Here is a 21,298-nt window from a genome sequence, read left to right as displayed (position 1 = left end):
TTGAATTTTAAAAAAACAATATACTAAAAAAGGTACTATATAGAAACAAATTCTTATGTCTTTAACACTTGAAGAACTTTGAACAAGAGCACCTTGATCATTTATTGGAACCGTGGGAGGAATAACTTAAACATTTGTCGATTGAACATTTCTGGAATGGGGTTTAAACATTTCTAGATTGAAGTTTGAACAATCCTGAGTTGAAGTTGGAACAATGCCAAGAACTACGGGTGGAACAAAATATCTAGTTTGAGATTTTGTAGACGCATTAGTACTCTTGGATTAACTTGAGCATCATTTTTAACACCAGCACCACCTTTATTTATAGGAACATTACATTGAGCTTGAGCAGCAGAAACACCAGCAACACTTTTATTTATAGGAATATTTAAATCCTTCGACTGCAAAACAAATTAAATGATCATATTAAAATATATAAATGTTCAATTACAAACACTTAAATAAACAGATAAGAAAAACAAAACTTTAGCAAGATATGAAATATCAGCTTTTTTTCCCACTGCACAAAGTTTTAATATACAATTATAAATGAACATAACAAGTTTCAAAAAATGATCATATTAAATCCTTTAAACACTAAATCCTTCGCCTTCAAATAAAAGTTAAATGATCATATTAAAATATATAAATGTTCAATTTCAAACACTTAAATAAACAGATAAGATCAAAACCTTAGCAAGATATGAAATATCAGTTTTTTTTCTCATTGCACAAAGTTTTAATGTACAATTATAAATGAACATAACATGTTTCAAAAATGAACAATAATTAACAAATACAATGTTCAATAGCAAAATTGCACATGATCAATATGGAAAATTTTGACACATAATATTATCAAGAAAAAATGGTAAAAACAAATAATCATATATGACATAAAAAAATTAAGAAGTACAAATGATAACACATAATTGATTAATTTTAAATATAAAAATGATCCAAAAAAAAAAAATAAAAGCATAAAAACAAAATCACGCAATTTTCAAACATAGAGCAATGAAATAAATTGAAGCAGCGAAATATTCATAACAAAGTATGAACAATCCAAAAACGTTCATCATAATCATAATCAAATTTTGAAAATTGAAGCAACGAAAAGAATAATAATACATAAATTAAGTTGAAATAAACAGAGCATTATAACACAACAATGTATTGATGATAAAAATTACAAAATTATGATTGTAATTACTCACATTGTTGATGAACAAACGAATCAATCAATCGAACTCTAGAAGACGGAAACACACTTTCGTAATCACGATCGAAATTAGCAGAGGAAGAATCAGCCATTGACGATCAACAACAATTATCAAAATCGTAGGAAAAATAAACGGCAAAATTAGTATAAAATCAAATGAAGAAGATGAATTAACTAGAGAGAATGTAGGTAGAAAAATGGAAATTGATCAATTGAGGAGAGAGAAAATATTGGGTTTAAAATCATTTATATACATAGCTTGAATAATAAGAAACAAGGAATTAAAAAAATAAATAAAAAAAAGGAAAGAATTGAAGCATGAATTAGCTTGTGAGTACTCCCCGCAAGCTACAAAATGGCGTAGCATCAGGGGGTGTAGGTAGACCATCCTACACTAGGATGTAGGGTATAATTTTCACATATCAAGTACTCCGGTATAAATATACTTCCAAAATTAAAATTAATAAAACTTTAGGTTCTTCTGGATTAATCTATTTTTGACAATTTATATGAAATCATTTTTTATTCATTCACTAATAAAAAAGGGGCAAAAATTAGGGTTTATAATTTGATGTAAAAAATCAAATCTTTTACGATTTTTGAAAAAAAAAAATTTGAAATTTATGCCACAATATTACCTATATTTGAGTTGAAGCATCTACTTCATAATTTGCTCTTGTATGATCTGACGCTAGTGACGAAGATGATGATGGCCACTGCCGATAAAGTCTTCTAATTTGACTATGTTTCTTTTTTTTTTTTTTTTTTGGTACCCTTCAATTTTATTAGCCGCTGTTGATGAATAATACAGAGTATGTTGATATTACTCATAGAAGTTTCAATTCCGTCTTTGCAAATTCTACTCATCCCAAACATGACTTGGAATTTGACATTCTAGAATTGAAATAATGATGTTTTCCAAACACATCTTTTGAAATTGAATTCTAATATTTCAAATTCTGAATTTCAATTCAAGCATTTGAAATGAATTACTAGTATCCAAACACAACCTTAGGTAATGTTTCTATAAGATGAATTTGATTTAAAATTGTATAATTCAATTGCAAAAGTTGAAATGGTGAAATTGAAAATTCAAATAAAGTGTGTGACAAATCTAAAGCAATTCCACCCTATTAATTTTGAAGTATGTAGCATTTCAAGTCTAAACTTAAAAACTATTTATTTGTTGGTGTTTATGGATGAATCACTGCCATCGTTAGAGTTTTAATTTCCCCCTCCATCGCCACTACCTCCCTCTAATGAATCTTGTGCCTTCGACGCCTATGAGCTTGGGAAGAGAATCAAAAGTGGGAGAGACGATTGGAAGTGGTGGTGAATTATTGATTGAGAGTATGCTTGAGAAGAGAAGAAATTATAAAAAATGTAAATTGATGGGTGTAAAAAAAAAACAGAAGAAATGTCAAAGCCATTGATGGAGCTCTAAAACTGATTAATGGCAATGACAATTTTGTAAAATCGAACATAATCATGAACGAAACTATGAAAATCGAGCATGATTGTGAAATTAAACATGAAAATTGAACTTTTTTTTTTTAAGGAAAATAAGAAATTTAATCAAACAAACATAGTAGCAACCCTGCCAAAACCCAATAGGATAGCACTTAGAGTCTTACAACAAAACAACAAGTTTGCAACTAGGACAAAAAAGAGAGAATAGTGGGTAGAACTCTGGTAGGCTTTTAGTAATATAGAGGAAAGTGGTAGTTGAAGGTCTTAATTATTGGATTTCGAATGTTAAGATGTTATATTGGATTCTAAATGTTGAGTTTATTTTTCAAATGACATGGAGTTAGACCAAATCTAAATCCAAAGTCTTATAGTATCCAATCATGTTATTTACTTTTTCAAATTTGAATGGATTTCAAGTTTCCAAATAAGCCATTTGCTAAAAATTGTATGAAGGAAATAATTCGCACTACTACTTAGTACTTACCATAGGAATTCAATTCTCATGTCAACCAACTAGACATTATATCTCATGAGATTGATGGTAGGATTGAAAATTATAAAGTAATTGCTTTCTTTCTTTTTTATTTATTTTATTTTATATATATATATTTTTTTTATCACCAATTGAGCTCATTCACAATTTCATCACTTTAACATTTATAAAGTTGAAAGACTAAAAATATATTTAGACAAGTCATCACTACTTAGCCAATTGCTAGTCTTTGTATTGCATTGCGAATTTCATCTACGTAGTAAATGACTTTTGTTTTGGATGTTTTTGTCCCTAGGGAAAGTTATGTCACCAAGATTGGTCCGGCGCGATCTGTACCTGCAAAACACGGAGACTCTGGTTGGTTGGAGCTCCGCCTCTGACGATCAAGTTAGAACACGTTGGACAAAGTAAAAAGTGCGAAAAGGTAAAAGTAAGATCTTCTTGGATTCCGAGATCAGGTGTTTTCTGTGATGTGAGAGAATGTAGGATGTGCTGTGATAAATGAATTGTAAATGTCCCCATAATGGGGGGAATCTCCCTATTTATGGTAAATGTAATTGTAATTGTAAATGTCCGTGGTAAATGTGCCCCTGATTAGGTCACTCTGACCTAATTCTGATGGGCTACGCCGAATTACGGCTTTATCGGGATTTGGGCCCTGAAGACTTTTTTTTATTGAAATCTGGGAACGCCACATGTCAAATGGGGATAGGTCCTATTCAGACTAATTCGGGGTTGACACGTGTCGCCATCTGATTGGCCCACGTGGCTTGGGTATAGATTACCCAAAACATTTGCCCCTCACAAATGTGACGTGGCACGCCACGTGGCATCTGTGATACATGTCACTCTGCCACTAGTAGAATTTAACTGTGAATTTTAACTTTCACATTCTAGAGAAATTACGACAATGCCCCTTTATTTACCCCTCTATAAATACAGGTTTTACCCTTCTCATTTTGGATGTTTCTAAAAAGTTTTTAGAGAGAGAAAGTCAAAGAGTTCCAGAGAGAGAAGCTTTTACCACCGTTTGCGTTAAACACAAACAACTCCTACTTCGTGATGTAGTTAAAACCATCCTCCGGGTGTACGACAGCTTGGGTGTATGGCAATTGACTCCAAATTGTTGGTCAACATTTTGGGTTATATAGCCGCCTGCGAAGGGCAAGGGCTCCACCCAGGCTGGGAGGCTTTTGCATACATGCATTACCTTAGTCGAAGCCCAGGCAGGTGGAAAGCGTGGTACACTCTTACCACATACCCCAAGTACCAAATAACCTTAGACAAACTGTCTAAGTGGGACAATTGGAAGGAGCGCTTCTATCTGGTGTCTTCCTTCAAGGAAAGAGAGAACCACGAGTACATGCGGTACAATAGGAAGTCGGAGCTTCTAGATCAAAAGTGAAAATTCTCTGTCATTCCAGACGAGGAATATGAGAGAATCATAGAGGCGGGATTCTTTGAACTTACAACCGACTACCTTTCAATCGGGGAAGCAATAAGTGTTCCCAAAAATTTGATACCTAGGCATGTATGGCTGAGAGACGAGGCATTTTTTTCCGTTTGCGGTCTTAGCACAATGTTTGATAGACGTATGTCCAATGTGTATCCGACAGTACTTATGCAATCTGCGTTAAATTCTTGATTTTATTTCTGTTATGTATGTTCTAACAGGCGTTTTGTTTGCACAGACAGGCAGGAACATTTTTTTCTAAGGAAAAAACCCCTAGAAGGTCTACAACACAAATCCACAAGGACAAGGCGGAGAAGCAAAGGGCAGAAATTTCCGCCAAGGGTTAGGTATTCACCATTTGACCAGTCTACTTTGAATATCATTTAATTAATTCTAAAGGTGGTTCATTGCCGGTTGTGTACTCATTGTACCATTGCTTTGCAGGATGTTCCTCGATCCTTCAGAAAGCTCATCAAGCGAAAGCCAGATGAGACTGTCGACAGCTCCACCAAATCTCAAAAGGTGTCGTCGACCTAGACGGCCCCCGAACTACCGACTGGGAATACCCGTCTCATCATCGAGGGGAAGAGCATCAGCTTACAAGGCTTCGACCTAGTAATAGACCTAGGCAAGAAGCTTGGCGCAGAGGCGGTGCCTAAGGGGGACATAAAGTCCAAGGGGGCTCGCAGTTCTGCCATGGCCGTGGGTGATGATAGCCTGCTGATTATTGATCAAGGTATGGCTAGTCCATTTAGATCACCGTTTGAGCTTCCTTGGCCAATATGGGTGAAGTCTCACTCATAGCAGACTTTAAAGGGTTCATTAGGGAGCCGTCTACAGATAGGTGTCGCCTATGCAACTTACTCACCCAATCTTGGTTGTGATGCAAATTCCCCTCGGTGGCCGGATGTGCTGCAGCACACCAAGTTCTTGCTTGGGGCCATCCTAAAGAAGGAGAAGGATGTCATCCCAGGTATTGAGGCGTTCAACCTTGACCAGATCGTGGCTCTCTTATCTGACGTATGACCCTTTAAATCAAACTTCACAAAATTTCATTAAGTTTTTTCCCGTTTGAGTTTTTAACATCCACTTGTGCCCATAGGATATGCTGAGGGTGGATGGGTTGAAGAGACTATGACAGCGCAAGCAAAGTGAGGTAAAACGAGCCAATAAAGCTGCGCAAGACTTTGCAGACGTTACTGTTTATTCAAATACAATAAATGAACTTGATTCTAAAGCATTTGAACTAAAGCAAGCGGAAAATATTAGGCGCTTGACAATTGAGCTAGAGACTGCCACGAAAAAGGCCTCCGACTTTGAGGCTACGCTGAAAAATGCTAAGTCGAACCTTAAGGTACTTGAGGCGGTTGACAGGGAGAACACAAATCTTCGTCGGATGTCAACCGCCTGAAGAATCAGATGGCCCAGGCTCAAGAGAACTTCAAGGTGACCATGGAGGCCGAGCAGGACCAGATCGTTGAAGAGAACGAATCCGACTGCACGGACCACATAAAGTATGCTTGGGACACTTTATGCCCGGGGCAGGAGTATGGTCTATGGGCCTTGGCTTATCAGTATGCTGATGAAGTCATTAATTCTAAGGTTGAGGGCAAACCAGACCTTGGAACGTTCCATGCTTGGGCCAACCGGGAGGTCGAGGAAGAAGAGCCGGCTCAAGCCGCAGGCAGAGGTGAGAAATAGCAGAAATAAGAAGATGCACAAGTGAACTCTAATCAACCGCCGCTTAGACAAACAGGAAAGAAGGTCCCGGCTACGCTCAAGAATTAAGCTTCTCTGTTTTCAATTTGGCCTCAAGCCGTCTGCATTTTCGGCCTGCGTGCTGAGTATTTTGATGTTGTGAATCAACAATTTATTTGCTTTTTCCCCGGATGGTTATCCGGCTGACATTTCCTCTAGGCTAATTTGGCCGAGATTTATTTATGAAAGTGTCGACTAAGTCGGCTTTGATTCAATTTGTTTTAAATTTTGAATTTTTATATATACTTGAGTTTTTGCCTAACTCTTTGAGAGCATGCGACAAATAATTTACCGGCTGCACTTGCCTCTGGGCGGCTGTGTGGTTGGTTCCAGCACTTTGTTTTTTGATTGGCTTGGGAATTTTTGATACTTTAAAGAGTATGAGAGGTTCTCAAGTCAATTGATCACAGTAGTGATTGCCCCAAACCAAGCACACAACCGTCTACTCATACTAGTAAACAACCGTTAGCCTAGGCGGCGAAATAGTTCTACTGAGCTTCTTTCTTCTCCGCCTAAGGTTCTTGCAATATAATTATGCTCAATGTCCTTTTGCCCCATTGGGAGGACTTTCATAATTTCGATAAATAATCTAAGTTAGAACTTCAGCCGGTCACCAGCTGAAGTCTTTGGTCATCCAATTTTGGTAAACTTAGTTGTTCCTTAGATTATTTTGGTCACAGGGCTATGAGTTGACCAATAAGGTCGTTCAATCTTTGTCGTCTGTAAGAGTTTGTTGAGCACTTTGTCACCCGGATGGGAGATACTCTCTGCGACGGTTCCACCCGGATGGGCGTCGCCGGACGCCATACACATGTTGGAGCAGACAAATTTATAAAATAAGGTACATCCGGCCATTGACCTCGTGTCTTTTGGAAATAGATTGAGCCACTAAGTTTTTAACTTAATTTATTTTTAGTTTGATAGTCGACCATCTGTGCATTGCACAGGTGGTGCTTTAAACATCTGTCAATACATTACGAATGATTTAAGACGTTCTGCGATCTTAAATCACTCTGTATACGCTGAGACCTGCAGAAAAATGTTAGTTCCAAAGATAAAAGAGTAAAAGGATAGAATAAGTATCAGACACCAGTGTATCGGTGACAAATGAGTTTGGTGGCTTCCTATGCCTAAAGGAATCCACCGGATGACGTTTCGTTGAGATACTTTCCATGCTTGAGGAAAGTCGATTGATGAACTTGGTAGCTTTCTAAGCCTGAAGAAACCTACCGGATGATACTTTCCATGCCTACAGAAAGTCGACATATGATTTTGACGTTTTTCTATGCTTGAAGAAATCCACCGATAAAGCTTTACATGCTTGAGGAAAGCCGACTTGGAAATTTTCTATACTTGAAGAAAAATCCACCGATAACGCTTTCCATGCTTGAGGAAAGCCGACTTGGCAGTTTTCTATACTTGAAGAAAAATCCACCGATAATGTTTTCCATGCTTAAGGAAAACCGACAACTGATATAATCGCTGAAATTTGCAAGTGTATGATTGTTCGATTATCCCTGAACATGGGCCGCAGATGATTTACCTTCAAGTCGACTATCCAACTATATTAGGTGTTTAAAGCGTAAAAAATGCAACCCTAATGCTTGTTAGGGGTAAATCGGTAATTTTGGTACCCTTTAAATACCAATTAAAATTTTCCGCGCAATTCTGGTGAGAAGATAACTGACCAAAACTTGTGGTAAATCGTTCCAACTTGGTCAAAGATGCTAAAATATCTGCAAGAAGGTTTAAAAGTGAATGCAGGGCGCACAGCTAAGCACCGTGCCACGTGGACAAATCCTGCAACACGGTGTTTGACCCCATCAAGCGGTGGGGAGTCCCATGTCGCGGGGTTTTTTTTTGTGCTGGGAATGTCCACGTGCCTTGATATTTTCACCGTGCCACGCACAAACATGCCGTTACCAGATAACGGGATTTGTGGCACGGGAAATGTGTCGCTTAACGGGCATTTTGGACTTTAAATATTAGCTGCTTCTTCCCCATTTTCTCACTTCTTCTTCACCATTTTCATTCTCAATCTTCTTCAGCTCTCTCTCTTCTCCTTTTTTTTAGTTTACATTACATAGACCACCGTGCCATGGCCTTGAGCACCGGCGTACGTGGCTTTTCACCATGACACGACAGTTTTTCTTCGCCTTTTTGCTTTGGTTTAGTCGCTGTTTGTCATCGATGTTGTCTGATATCGCTGTTTTTCTCGCTGCTGCTGCCTGAGCTCCGCTGCTGTCCAGGATACACCGTGACACGGACCACATTCACCGTGTCAAGGCTTCTGGTTCCTATGCCGCGGTGGTTACGGTTGTTGTGCTGAATAGTTTCAACGGTTTTTCAGGCTTTCAGAGTTTAATTCTCCACCAAATTCGCTCCATTTATTGCTATATTCCTCATATTCGAATTCCTTCAAGGATCTATGTAAGTTTCTTGTCTTTTATCTTGAATTTTGCTTCAATGGGTAATTTCATGTAAAAACCCCTGGAAAATCAATATGGGGATTTTTGATTTTGACCCTTTTTGTTGAAATTCTTGTCATGAATTGACTTGTATATGATTGTATATGTGTTTGTGAGCGACTTGAGGCTAAAATTGCATGATTTGGTGAAGAATTGGGCAAATCACCATTTTTTGGTACTACTTATTAAAATGGTGTTCTTGTTGTTCATGTTATTCTTTTGCACTTGAAATGGTGATATGTTGGTTGTAGATCTTGTAAAACATGCCATGATGTGCCGATCTATTGTTCTTGTGCAATTTTGGAATATGCTCTGTTTTATGTATGTACTATATTGTCATGGAAAACATAGTATCATGCAATTAGGAGAACTGTAGTATTAGTTCGTCACGGAGAAACTAAATACTAGAAATAATTCCATTATTTTGCAAATTTTTAGCCTTGAGGTAAAAATTTTGCGTATAATAGAAAATGCAACTTGAGGAAACTGTTAAGTCACTTTTGAATAAATAACTAAATAACTTAGGAAAATGATGCTAGGAAGTTAGATTTTTATTTTTTGTAATAGCATGCCTAGACAACGTGATCGCGATCTTTCTACTCGTGGCCGGTGTCAGGCTTTTCGGGAGGACACTCCCACGGTTCCTGAGGGCATGGACGACGATGCCCTAGAGACCGAGCCTTGCCCTTCTTCGAGTAGGGTTAGGTGGATTCCTCCTCCGTGGATACAAAACGAGTTGGTTTTTTGTTGTGAGAACCACATTTCTCACCGTCCACTTGCCGGCATAGTCGATGGCACGTTTCGCCATCATGGATCCGGAGCTGGAGATTTGGTTCCCCGGATATACGGGATTATCACGAGGGATCCTATTACGAACGCCTTGTGGGAGTTTGCTAGTTTAGGAGAATTTTATTCGGCGGTCGCAGGATTTTGCAGCCCCCGGGGTTGTGGCCCGACATTGTTCGTGTGTTGTTAGAGTTTTTTTGGGATACTGCCAACACTTTTCACTTTGCTTGGGGGGAGATGACAATGACCTCCCTGGATTTTAGCATGATCAGCGGCTTACGCTTCATCGAGCGGGCGTACAGCAGATTCCTGACCTCACTTGTGGGGCGGATGAGGTATCAGATTTATTAGGTCCAGTCGTTCAGCATATCAGGACTCAGCCGGTGCCTCGAGGTGGTCCTAAGAGCGCGCGTTCAGAGTTGGCTTTTGTTCTTGCCCGTGGCTTTGACATGGATGAGACGTTACCTGAGTAGCGAGTGCGGATCTTTATTTTGATTCTCATTTCCGTGACTCTTTCTCCTGATAGGAGTTCACGTGCCCTCGTTTGCTACCTTCCTTCTTTGGTCAGGATCGGCGAGATAGGATCATATAGTTGGGCCAGCCTTGGATATGCTGATCTACTCTCGTCGCTGCGTCATGGCTGTAGGCAGTTGAATGACCAGGCCCCTGTCATTGTCTACGGTTTATGGAGAGTCGTAGAGGCGACATTCTTTCTTCTTCTTGTTTTATTTTTACCAGTTTAACTCATGTGCTTAGAGATTAATTTTCATTGCAGTTGTGGTTCTATGAGTACTTTCCGGGATTGGCCCCTCGACGGCGTCGTGGAGCGTTCCGTGACTTCCCTGTTGGAACCAGCTGGTGTGACCGAGGCGAGTCACGAGTGGAGTCCGTCCCTATGCTGCGCGGGCTACTGTCCCGAGGCACCTCTTCCGTTGGTATAAGAATTGATTTTGCAGCATGTTATTCTCTACCTTGATGTTATTTCGGCGTTCATTGCAAATTTTTATGGTTTTTAGGTTGCTGTTGAGATCTAGTATCGGCCTTGGGCTGGGATGACTGATCTTCTCGAGGCCTTGTGGCTTTCGGCGTTGTAGACACTCATTTGTGTCTCCCCAAAACCAAACCCAGTGATGAGTACCTTTCAAATCGAATCACAATCGAATGAAGTGAAAGTGTGGAAAGTCTAATGTTGCGGATATATAGTTTTTAATTCTTATTTTTCTCTCTGTTTTTGAAAACCTATTTTTAAGGAAAACAACCAATCCAGTTTGTTTTAGTCCATGGCAAAGGTCCAATAATAGTGTAGTTGGATGGGGCTTGAAAATAGCTTTTCAACGATATATTATAAGCCCAATTCCGATGAATAATGAGGAAGTTATGGCCAAATTACTAAACTGGGCCCGGTTTGATATTTATGTGCGGCCCAATGATGTAGAGGAGGGCCTAATATTGATTTATCATTCCTAATGAAATTAGAATTGATTTTAGTCTTCTAGATTATTCTAGAAGGTTCTTTTCATTCCTAATTTAATTAGCATAGATAAATTGACTTTGGTTGACGTTTTAGAGTTTTAATCAGAATAAAAGAAGTGTTTTTAAGGAAAATACGATTTTGCCCTTTTGTACGACTAAATTTTATCAAAATTAAGAAAACGCGTGTAAACGGCTATTTGCGTCTGACGCCAGTTATTAGCGCCTGGCGCTAATGTCCAGCGTCTGGCGCCAATAGTGTTTTATTCTCGTCGAAACTCTGATTTGTTTTTCTATCCGTCTAGCTGATTTTCTCTATAAATATCCTCCTAAAACCTCCGTTTTCAATCATCAACAACAATTATTTTTCTTATTTTCTCTAGTTTTCAAGATTTCTCTCTCTCTAGCTTTTTCATACAAAATTCCTCATACATTAGATCTAGACACAACTAGCAAAGTTCGAAGTTGCCTTCGCCCTAGATGTGAAAGGTTTTAATTTCTGCGGGTTTGGTCTCAAATCTCTATTTCAATTATTTAATTTAATTGTTTGATTTTTATTTTCCTTGAAGTTACTAACGCGTGTATTTTGTTATTAGAAAGAGGTACGAGACATCCAAGTAAGTGCTTTAATTGTTTTTTTTGATATTATGATATATAAATCATGTCTAGGTTGTTATTATGGCTCTTAGTGTCATGTTAGGGTGTTTTGATCTTCCTAGTATCACGTTTAGGGTAACAACTATAATTTCTAATATCAAATATGCTTATTATGATTTCTGCGATGCTTCCTATTTTCTTTCTAATATCATGTTAGTATCATGTTAGGGCTATAGCTTTGATTTTTATTGCTTAGTGACATGCTAGGGTTTGTTATTAATCTTGTTAGTATCATGCCTAGGATCTTGCTATTATTATTATGCTTTAACGTTGATATGATTACTTTAATTATGATTATAATTGTTATAATTATGATGATTATTTTAGTTATTATTGTTATGATTATGATTATCGTGATTATTATTACGTTGCTTGATATTTATTGTTATTGCATGATCACACCTTTTATTTATGTTTAAAGGGAATTTGTACTTGTAATCATGCTTAATAAGATAATTAATAATCTTGTTTAGGGTTAATATGATTATAATTCAAGTGATCGCCAATAATAGTTTATTAGTGCATTAAATTCAACCAACATAGATAAACAGGTTTAGGGTAATCCTAATGATTGCATGTTAGTCATAAAGCGCACATGAATACGATCAGAATAAAGTAAAGGCCTATTATTAGGGCAGGTTCAATCTCTTTTAGGTTGGATTTGTACCTTCATCCCCGAACTACTGGTCATGGTTTCAGACCTATTGGAGTTAACGATCTCCTGGATCGTTAAGGGGTGTAACCTTCACCCTATGAGCGGTTTACAAGTTCCTAAAACTTGTTGGCGACTCTTTTGCTCTAGCTTCTTTCCCTTTGGACGCCACCGTACTTTAGTGTATGATCACAGTGGGGTTCAAGCTAGGGATAATGCTTGAAATATTCCCTACAGTGGCCCAATGGGGGTTTGAACCGGTGGCCTTTTGTAATTTTCTACTAGTGTAATTTACGCGACAAAAATCATTAAGTGGTGGTAATTTCAAATTTTTTAAGTGGTGTTCAAATAAAAGTTTTTTTTGTACTTAAGTGTATGATCACATTGGGGTTCAAGTTTGGGGTAATGCTTGAAACATTCCCACAGTTTTTTGGCGACTCCACTGGGGAGGATTTCTATTTTAATTCCTAAAATTTACTTTGTCAATGATTTAGAATGAGTGGATGAGACTAGAAAAGTTCTAAGTATTTCATGTGCGTAATTTTGATTAACATTATTATCATATGCATAAAAAAGATCTCATTGGAAAGACCATCCGTAATAAGTTAAAACATAGGATTTTTACACGTAGCAAATTCGAGGAATATCTTTCACAACTAGGATCGAAATAATGCTGCACGAAATTGGAAAATTTTATCGAGCACAGAAAGCTGCTGAGGCATGTAGGAACTAGCGTCAGAAAACAGAGTCTAGCGCCGAGGATTTGACTCTGGCGCCAGGCACCACTCTTGGCGCCATACGCCAAAGCCAAATCGCGGCGCCGACCTCTTTTTGCTGGCGCCAAGTTCTTCCAATACCGAGCCAGAAATTTGCGTTCTAATTTTGACCAATTTTTAGCACTGTCTGCTCGATCCTACTTCCTGATTGAGTTTTTCTCACTTTTCTAGAAACCCATATGTGTTCTACATATGGACATAACCCTTTGGGAATTCACGCTCCATCTACCTGATTGAACACTCTGTGCAATAAAGGGTACATCCGAGAATGTTGAATTCACCAAACCATGGAAGCGAGTTTTTTAACTCGCGGTGTCCCATCTTCTCGTGCCAACCCTTCAAAGGTAAGGCTTCCGCGCGGTGCATCCGGACAATTAACCATGGACCCTCTTTTACTAAACCGTATCCCGAAATTTAGAGAAATAGAGCCATGGTTAGGTTGCAAACTCATTGCATCATATTGTGCCTACTTGCCTAATTGTGCATTCTTTGCTTGTGGATACTCTATGTGTTTTTCCTAATCGTTTGTTTAACTTGTGATTAAGTATAAATAAACTAATTAATGAGTAAAGAACTTTGTTTAATTAATTAATTAATTAATTTGAGCTAATAAATATGTCTAAAATCGAGTCATAGTCCCTTTAAGTCAACCCGGTTTTTTATTCCCGTATACTGTACAAGCATCAACTTGTTTTGGTCATAGCCAAAGTTATAGGAAGAACTACGATTCGTACAACCTATGGATCTGTAGCCCCGAGTTTTATATATAATTTGGGGTTGGTTTCATCCCAATCAGAGTCACAGATCAAAATTTATGACTAAAATACCACAGTGTGTCCAGTTTAATGCATATACGTGAGGTCTTAACTTAGTCTTTGTTCGAGTCTAGTCACATAGTCTAGCCACAAGGTCATGACACGAGTCTTAACATGTCACTTGCACTCACAATAAATCACCCACTAATATGTATATACACCATGACCATGTCTTAGGTTCATGTATGAGTCGATTCTTTCTGTCATTTAAGTTGGGGGTACAGTCTATTCCTAATTTCTTCATATCCCTCCATCTACATCGTCTTTCTTCACATCACAACCTTCATTCTTCTTGCCTTCTTCCATATTTGCATATTTAATAGAGTTGAGTCAAATAATTAACGATGAATACCCTTAATTTCCCTTTCCACAGTACTTGGTCAAGGAGGGAAGGGCGATTAATCAAGGATAACATATTTGTTTAAGTCTTACTTGTTGATAAACCAATTCGTCAAAAGAGGAAAGCTAAGAAGATAATGGAAATTCAAGAAGAAGTCAATGAACTCAAGAAATAGTTGGCTGGCGTAACTGAGACATTGAAGGCCTTAAACCTCAAAATCAATGACCTTGTGAAGCAACAACAAATGGACCTTATGCAAGAAAGCTTGAGCAAGCTATCTAGTGACTACAAGTTCCAAGGCATTAGTTCACAAGAGGTCTTGGTGGACAAGGAGCTTTTTCCGCAAAAGTTCAATGTCAGTGACATCCCTCAATTCAAGGTAACAGATAATCCTTATCTTCACTTAAGAGCCTTTGAAACCATAATGAACATTAAGGGGATTGATAGGAAAGTCTTCCATTCCTTGTTTTCTTTATCTCTTGAAACTGTTTGTCAACAATGGTTCTTTTCCCTTGAAAAAGAGAAAATCTCTTCTTGGGATTCCATAACAAATGCTTTCATAGATAGATATAAGTGCAGCATTCAAGACGAAACAGACCACATACAACTTGAGATGTTAAAACAAAAGGAAAACGAAGGGTTCACTTTTTTCTTCAACAAATGGAGGGAAACTTCTGCAAATATGGTTAAGGTTCCTACCGAAAAAGATTATGTGAGGATGTTCATAAAAACCTTCAAGAAAAATATGCAAAGCACTTAAAATGTCAACACAACTTGAATACTTTCAAGGCTGTGTATAGTATAGGCATTGACATTGAAGATGACCTTCTGGTGAAAGATAATAGTGTGAGAGGAAAGAAGAACGACCATCCTTCTTCTTCCTCTCCCATTAATGAAGTACATGCTACGAACGCCTCTAAACCACGAATCCAAAGGTCGAAAAGAGTGTTCACTCCACTTGGCATAAGTTATGAAGCAGCTTTCGAAAAGCTACACCATAAAGGACTAGTCATGCCCATAGGGCCTATCAAAGATCCAGTTCCAGAAGCCAGGCCACCCAAGTGGGATCCTAATAAGCACTGCAAATATCATCAAGGAAAGGGTCACGACACTGAAGAGTGTTGGAAACTCAAAGAAGCTATTCAAGATCTGATTGATGACAATAAAACTTCCGAGATTCTAGCCATCGCAGAAGATCAAACATCCTTCGATCCTTCACTCCTTATCACACCTGTAGGTGAGCCCATGATCGAGACAACTTATATAACTTCTCTTGATGTAGTGGCCATGATTGAGGAGGATGAAAGTATTTTCTTAGATAATACTAGGGAAGACTCGTCAAGTTTAAAAGAGGACGTTCAAAAACTGCAAGATGTCGTTGCCATGCTCTTGAATGTGGTAGAAGGATTAGAAAATCGGGTGATGGTTATTGAACAAAATTCTCACTAAGGATTTAATGAAGAACTCGATGCTCCTATGCCACGGGCAAAATAGACCATTGAAGAATACACACCAATAGGAATGACTTACAATGAAGCTTTTAACTGTCTTCGCGATCAAGGTCTCATTCACCCCATTGGTCCTAGTCAAGACCCTCCGCCTGAAAAACGGTATCCCAATTGGGACCCAAAATCTTATTGACGATACCATAGAGGTCGTGGTCATACCACCGAGGTATGTCTTGCTCTCAAAGATCGTGTTCAAGACCTCGTTGATTCAAACCTCCTTCGTGTTCCTCTGCGCGACAAGAAGACCAAGATTAGTAATGATAACAACAGTGGATGTAAAGGAAAGAAGAACGACTATCCTTCTTCTTTCGAAAACACCTACTCTAGTAACAGTGTTAGTAATTTCGACCTTAATGAAATCTTAGCTATGGATAATCGAGGATTTAGAAAGCAACTGAGAAAGGATTTCACCCCTATTTGAATTAGCTACGATGATGCTTTCGATCGACTCCATGCAAAAGGACTCATTACTCCTATTAGACCCATTCAAGATCCCCCACTTGAGGAGAGATTGCCTAGTTGGAACCCAAATGTACGCTGTAAGTACCATCAAGGTAGGGGTCATACTACTGAGAGTTGTTGGAAGTTAAAGGAAGCAATCTAATATTTTATCGACAATAACGGGCTTCCAATACCTCCAGTCGGCAAGAACACCAAGTGATGATAAGCCAAGGGACAAGAGGCAAGCTTCAACGAGAAGATTTCATGATATTTTTTCTATTTTTTATTTACCCTTTTCCCAATAAGTCTAGCATAGGCAACATTTTATTCTCCTTAAATTTATTTTGTAGGATCATTATTTCTTTTCCTTTAATAAAATGAGCATTTATTTCCTTTCATATGATCATTGAATTGCAATAAAAAAAATAAAAAATAAAAAACTCCATGTCAAACTAAGCACAAGGTATACCAATGATTTGTGGCACCCCTTGATAGCCATATCATATCACCTTTCACCCTTCAAATTTACAATCCTTTTTCTTCATAAACCACTTTGAGCCTCGTCTAACGATAGACCTTTCAGTTTTCAACCTACATCTACCTAACCTTAAGATAAGATGGTATGCCACTTATGCAATTTTCAAAGAACAAATGCTTGAGTGATTTCAAAAGCTCAAAATAAATAAAATAGGCAAAAAATAAGTAAAAGTGTACAAAAGGGAAAGTGTTCCAATGTCTTTGACATGAACATGTCTTTGATATGAACACGTCTCAGATTGCGTCTCTTATCGAGTGCTCGGTACCGTGCCTGAGAAACATGAATGCCAAGTGAGTGATAGACCACATGATTGGGATTTCCCACACTTATAAAAATAAAATAGATGCTAAAGCAAATGAGAAAAGAGAGCTAAAAAAGAGTAGAAAACCTTAAGCATAAAAATATAAAGATTCAAAAGCAAGGTTGCATACCTTTGGGGGGCTTATCGAGGGTCTTGAGCCTTTATCCCCTTCTTCTATAACCTTTTGCCTAACCATGTTACAACCCTTCAAAAGACCTTTTTGAGGTATACACACACTTGTGCGAGGTTCGGCTAGAGCTACGTTCGGCCTGATTCCTAACGGATACGTAGGCAACCTCACAAAGGGGTGCGGCTGTAATAAACATGCATTCATATTTACATTAATAATTGATCATATCAAGAGATCCCCTATGCGCATCCCTATCTACTTAGAGCTAGACTTCGGGGCTTGATCCTTATATCATTAGCTTACCCAACCTAAGAGTCAACATCATTTGACTCTTTTTAATAAATTTTCCACACTTAGCCCTTGCATGCTAACCTTAGTGTCACTTTCACACACTGCACATATACATGACCAAAAGGTCCTCCCCTTAGGAACCCTTTGTCATGAGATCTTAACACGACATTGAAGCATGCCTTGTCATATCAAAATATCTCATCACTTGTAATCGTTATCGCATCACGAAGTATGAAGTGCCTAGCCTTCGTGCCTACGTTACCTACATAATTTCATTATTGAGTCAACTAGGATAGTCTAAGATGTTACAATCCTTTTACTATGAGAGACAACATTTGATTAAGCTCATTCAACATGCACCTTAAAAAACTTCGCGTCTTTCTTTTTCGGGAGAAAGTCAGTACCCTCCACAAAAATGACGGAAATTTTTTTGCTTTTTTGCATTTTCGAGTCGCACGATCATAATACAATGCACTCACGGGTCATGAGTCACACATGTCATTTCACTTCGAGTCGAGTCAACCTCGTGTTAATCACAGCGAGTCAAGTTTATACCTTGAGTCGTGTCAAGTCAATGAGTCAAGCGACATTAAACCTTAGGTCAACCCTAAAATAATTAAAGAGATTAGCAAAGTCCTATAGTCAAAGATAAATACAAGTGCATCCCAGCGACAACAAGAGCAGAATAGGGAAAACCCGACTCCAGCGCCAGACGACATCATCCAGCGTCTGGCAATAGATTTCAGTGCCTGGCGATAAATCCCAGCGTCTGGCGACAAAGACAAATCGCGGTGCCAGAGGCATATCAGCGGCAACAGAGCGCTCAACCACTCAGAGCAGTTATTTCAGCCTCTTTCAGCAATTTTGGGTTCCTTGGTACGCCAGTTAGCCCCTATAAGAAATTTGACATGATTAAGTACTCGGCTTGATTACAATTGTATAAAGTGATCGACCTGATGGAAGATCGTCTCACTTAGCTTAAAGTGCCTAAGCATTGGCTCGTCAAAGGAACCAACATAATGGTCCATAAGCAACATGAGCACCGACATAATGGTTCACAATTCAGAAAGCACCGACATACTGGTTCATAATTCATAAACATCAAAAGCGCCGACGTACTGGCATAGCGGAAGCAAAGTTCAAGCGAGCTTTAAAGATCGACAAGCGTTGGTCTTCAGAAGTATTCTTCGAAATATTATCGCAACAAACATTCAAGTATCAAAGCTCCATTGTTCAGAGACGCATGGACATCATCAAAGCTCTTTTGTTCAGAGATGCGTGGACATATCATCAAAGCTCTTTTGTTCAGAGACGCGTGGACATATCATCAAAGCTCTATTGTTCAGCGACGTGTTGACATATCATCAAAGCTCTTTTGTTCAGAGACGCGTGGACATATCATCAAAGCTCCATTGTTCAGAGACGTGTGGACATACCATCAAAGCTCTTTTGTTCAGAGACGCGTGGACATATCATCAAAGCTCCATTGTTCAGAGACGTGTGGACATATCATCAAAGCTCTTTTGTTCAGAGACGCATGGACATATTATCAAAGCTCTTTTGTTTAGAGACACGTGGACGTATCATCAAAGCTCTTTTGTTCAGAGACGCGTGAGCATCCTATTAAATCTCTTTTGTTCAGAGACGAGTGGACAATCCTCAAAGAGAAGCTCTTTGTTTAGAGACACGTGGGCATATCATTCAAAAGATCTTAGTTCAGAGGCACGTGAACATATGCAAAAAAGCTCTATTGTTCAAAGACGAGTGAACATCAAAACAGCAAGATAGCGTTCCATAGATTGTGGAAGGTTGTCACAACGACAAATGCAGCAACAAATCGGTTAATGTAGACACCCATTTATGTCTCCCCAAAACAAAACCCAGTGATGAGTACCTTTCACATCGAATCATAATCGAATGAAGTAAGAGTGTGGAAAGTCTAGTGTTGCGGATATTTTTAATTTCTTTTCTTTTCTCTCTGTTTTTGAAAACTTATTTTAAGAAAATAGCCAATCCAGTTTGGTTGGTCCATGATATGGGTCCAATAGTAGTGTAGTTGGATGGGGCTCGACAAGAGCTTTCCAAAGATATATTATAAGCCCAATTCCAATGAATATTGAGGAAGTTATGGCCAATTTACCAAACTGGACCCGGTTTGAGCCTTATATGCGGCCCAATGATCTAGAGGAGGGCCTAATATGATTTATCATTCCTAATGCAATTAGGAATAGTTTTAGTCTTCTAGATTCTTCTAGAAGGTTCTTTTCATTCCTAATTCAATTAGCATTGATAAATTAACTTTTGTTGACTTTTCAGAGTTTTAATTAAAATCAAAGAGCATTTTTTAGGAAAAGATACGATTTTATCCTCCAGTACGACAAATTTATCTGATTTTCGAAAAAGCGTAAAAAACAGGACTAGCGCCTGCCGCCAGACATTGGCGCCTTGCATTAGGCCTGGCGCCAGCTATTGGCGCTAATGTTGGCGCTTGGCGCCAATCAGCTGGCGTTGGCGCCAGCTCTGTTTCAGGTGCGCAAATGCTCTGTTTTGTTAATTTTATCTTTTTGGCTGATTTTCTCTATAAATAACGTATTAAAAACCCCGTTTTCATTCATCAATAACCAACTTTTTCAATATATTCACCTACAACCAGTTTTCAATTCTCTTTCATTCTCTATAATCATTCGCTAATTCTCTCTAATAATTCATTCATCCTTCTCTTTCTCTTTTCTAACAAGCCTTTTACATACAAAATTCCGCATTCGCAAGATCTAGAAACACCTAGCCATATTCGAAGTTGCCTTCGCCCTAGACGTGAAAGGTTTAATTTCTGAGGGTTTGGTCCCAAATCTCTCTTTCAATTATTTAATTTAATTGTTTGTTTATTATTTTCCTTGAAGGTACTAACGTGTATATTTTGTTATTAGAAAGAGGTACGAAGCATCAAAGTAAGTGCTTTAATGGTTTTAATTGATATTATGATGTAGAAATCATGTTTAAATTGTTATTATGATATTCCTAGTATCATGTTTAGGGAAAAGGTTATAATACCAAATAGGCTTATTATGATTCCTGCGATGCTTCCTATGTTCTTCCTAATATTTATGATTGTTAGGGATTAGCTTTGATTTTTATTGCTTAGTGACATGCTAGGGTTTGTTATTAATCTTGTTAGTATCATGCCTAGGATCTTGCTATTATTATGCTTTAACGTGATTTAAGATTATTAATTATGATTATGATTTTTTTTATGATTCATGATTATTGTTATGAATATTATTATTATTATGATTATTTATTATGTTGCTTGATATATTCATTGTTATTTCTTGATCACACCTTTATTGCATGTTTAAAAGGAATTGGTACTTGTAATCACACTTAATAAGATAATTAATAATCCTGTTTAGGGTTAGTGTGATTATATTTCAAGTGATCGCCAATAATAGATTTATTTGTGCATTAATATTCAACCAACATAGATAAACAAGTTTGGGGTAATCCTATTGATTGCATGTTAGTCAAAAGGCGCACATGAATACGATCAGAATAAATTAGAGGCCTATTATTAGGCCAGATTCAATCTCTTTTAGGTTGGATTTATACCTTCATCCCCGAACCCTATTTGGTTCTAGACCTTATGGAGTTGACGATCTCTTGGATCGTTAAGGGGTGTAACCTTCACCTCGTGAACGGTTTACAAGTTCCTAAAACTTGTTGGCGACTCTT

General features: G+C 38.0%; 1 long non-coding RNA gene across 1 annotated transcript; it reads right to left on the bottom strand.

The window, feature by feature from the left end:
- Window positions 1-40: 40 nt before the first annotated feature.
- LOC110700059 lies at window positions 41-1,614 on the bottom strand. The gene is made up of 2 exons (XR_002507096.1): window positions 1,218-1,614; window positions 41-401 (listed from the first exon to the last, which is right to left on the bottom strand). It is a non-coding gene; the product is annotated as an uncharacterized LOC110700059 (long non-coding RNA).
- Between the last annotated feature and the right edge of the window lie 19,684 nt (window positions 1,615-21,298).

This window comes from Chenopodium quinoa, unplaced genomic scaffold (assembly GCF_001683475.1).
Source record: "Chenopodium quinoa cultivar QQ74 unplaced genomic scaffold, ASM168347v1, whole genome shotgun sequence".
Taxonomy (NCBI): Eukaryota; Viridiplantae; Streptophyta; class Magnoliopsida; order Caryophyllales; family Amaranthaceae; genus Chenopodium; species Chenopodium quinoa.
This window is presented reverse-complemented; position numbering and strand designations above follow the sequence as displayed.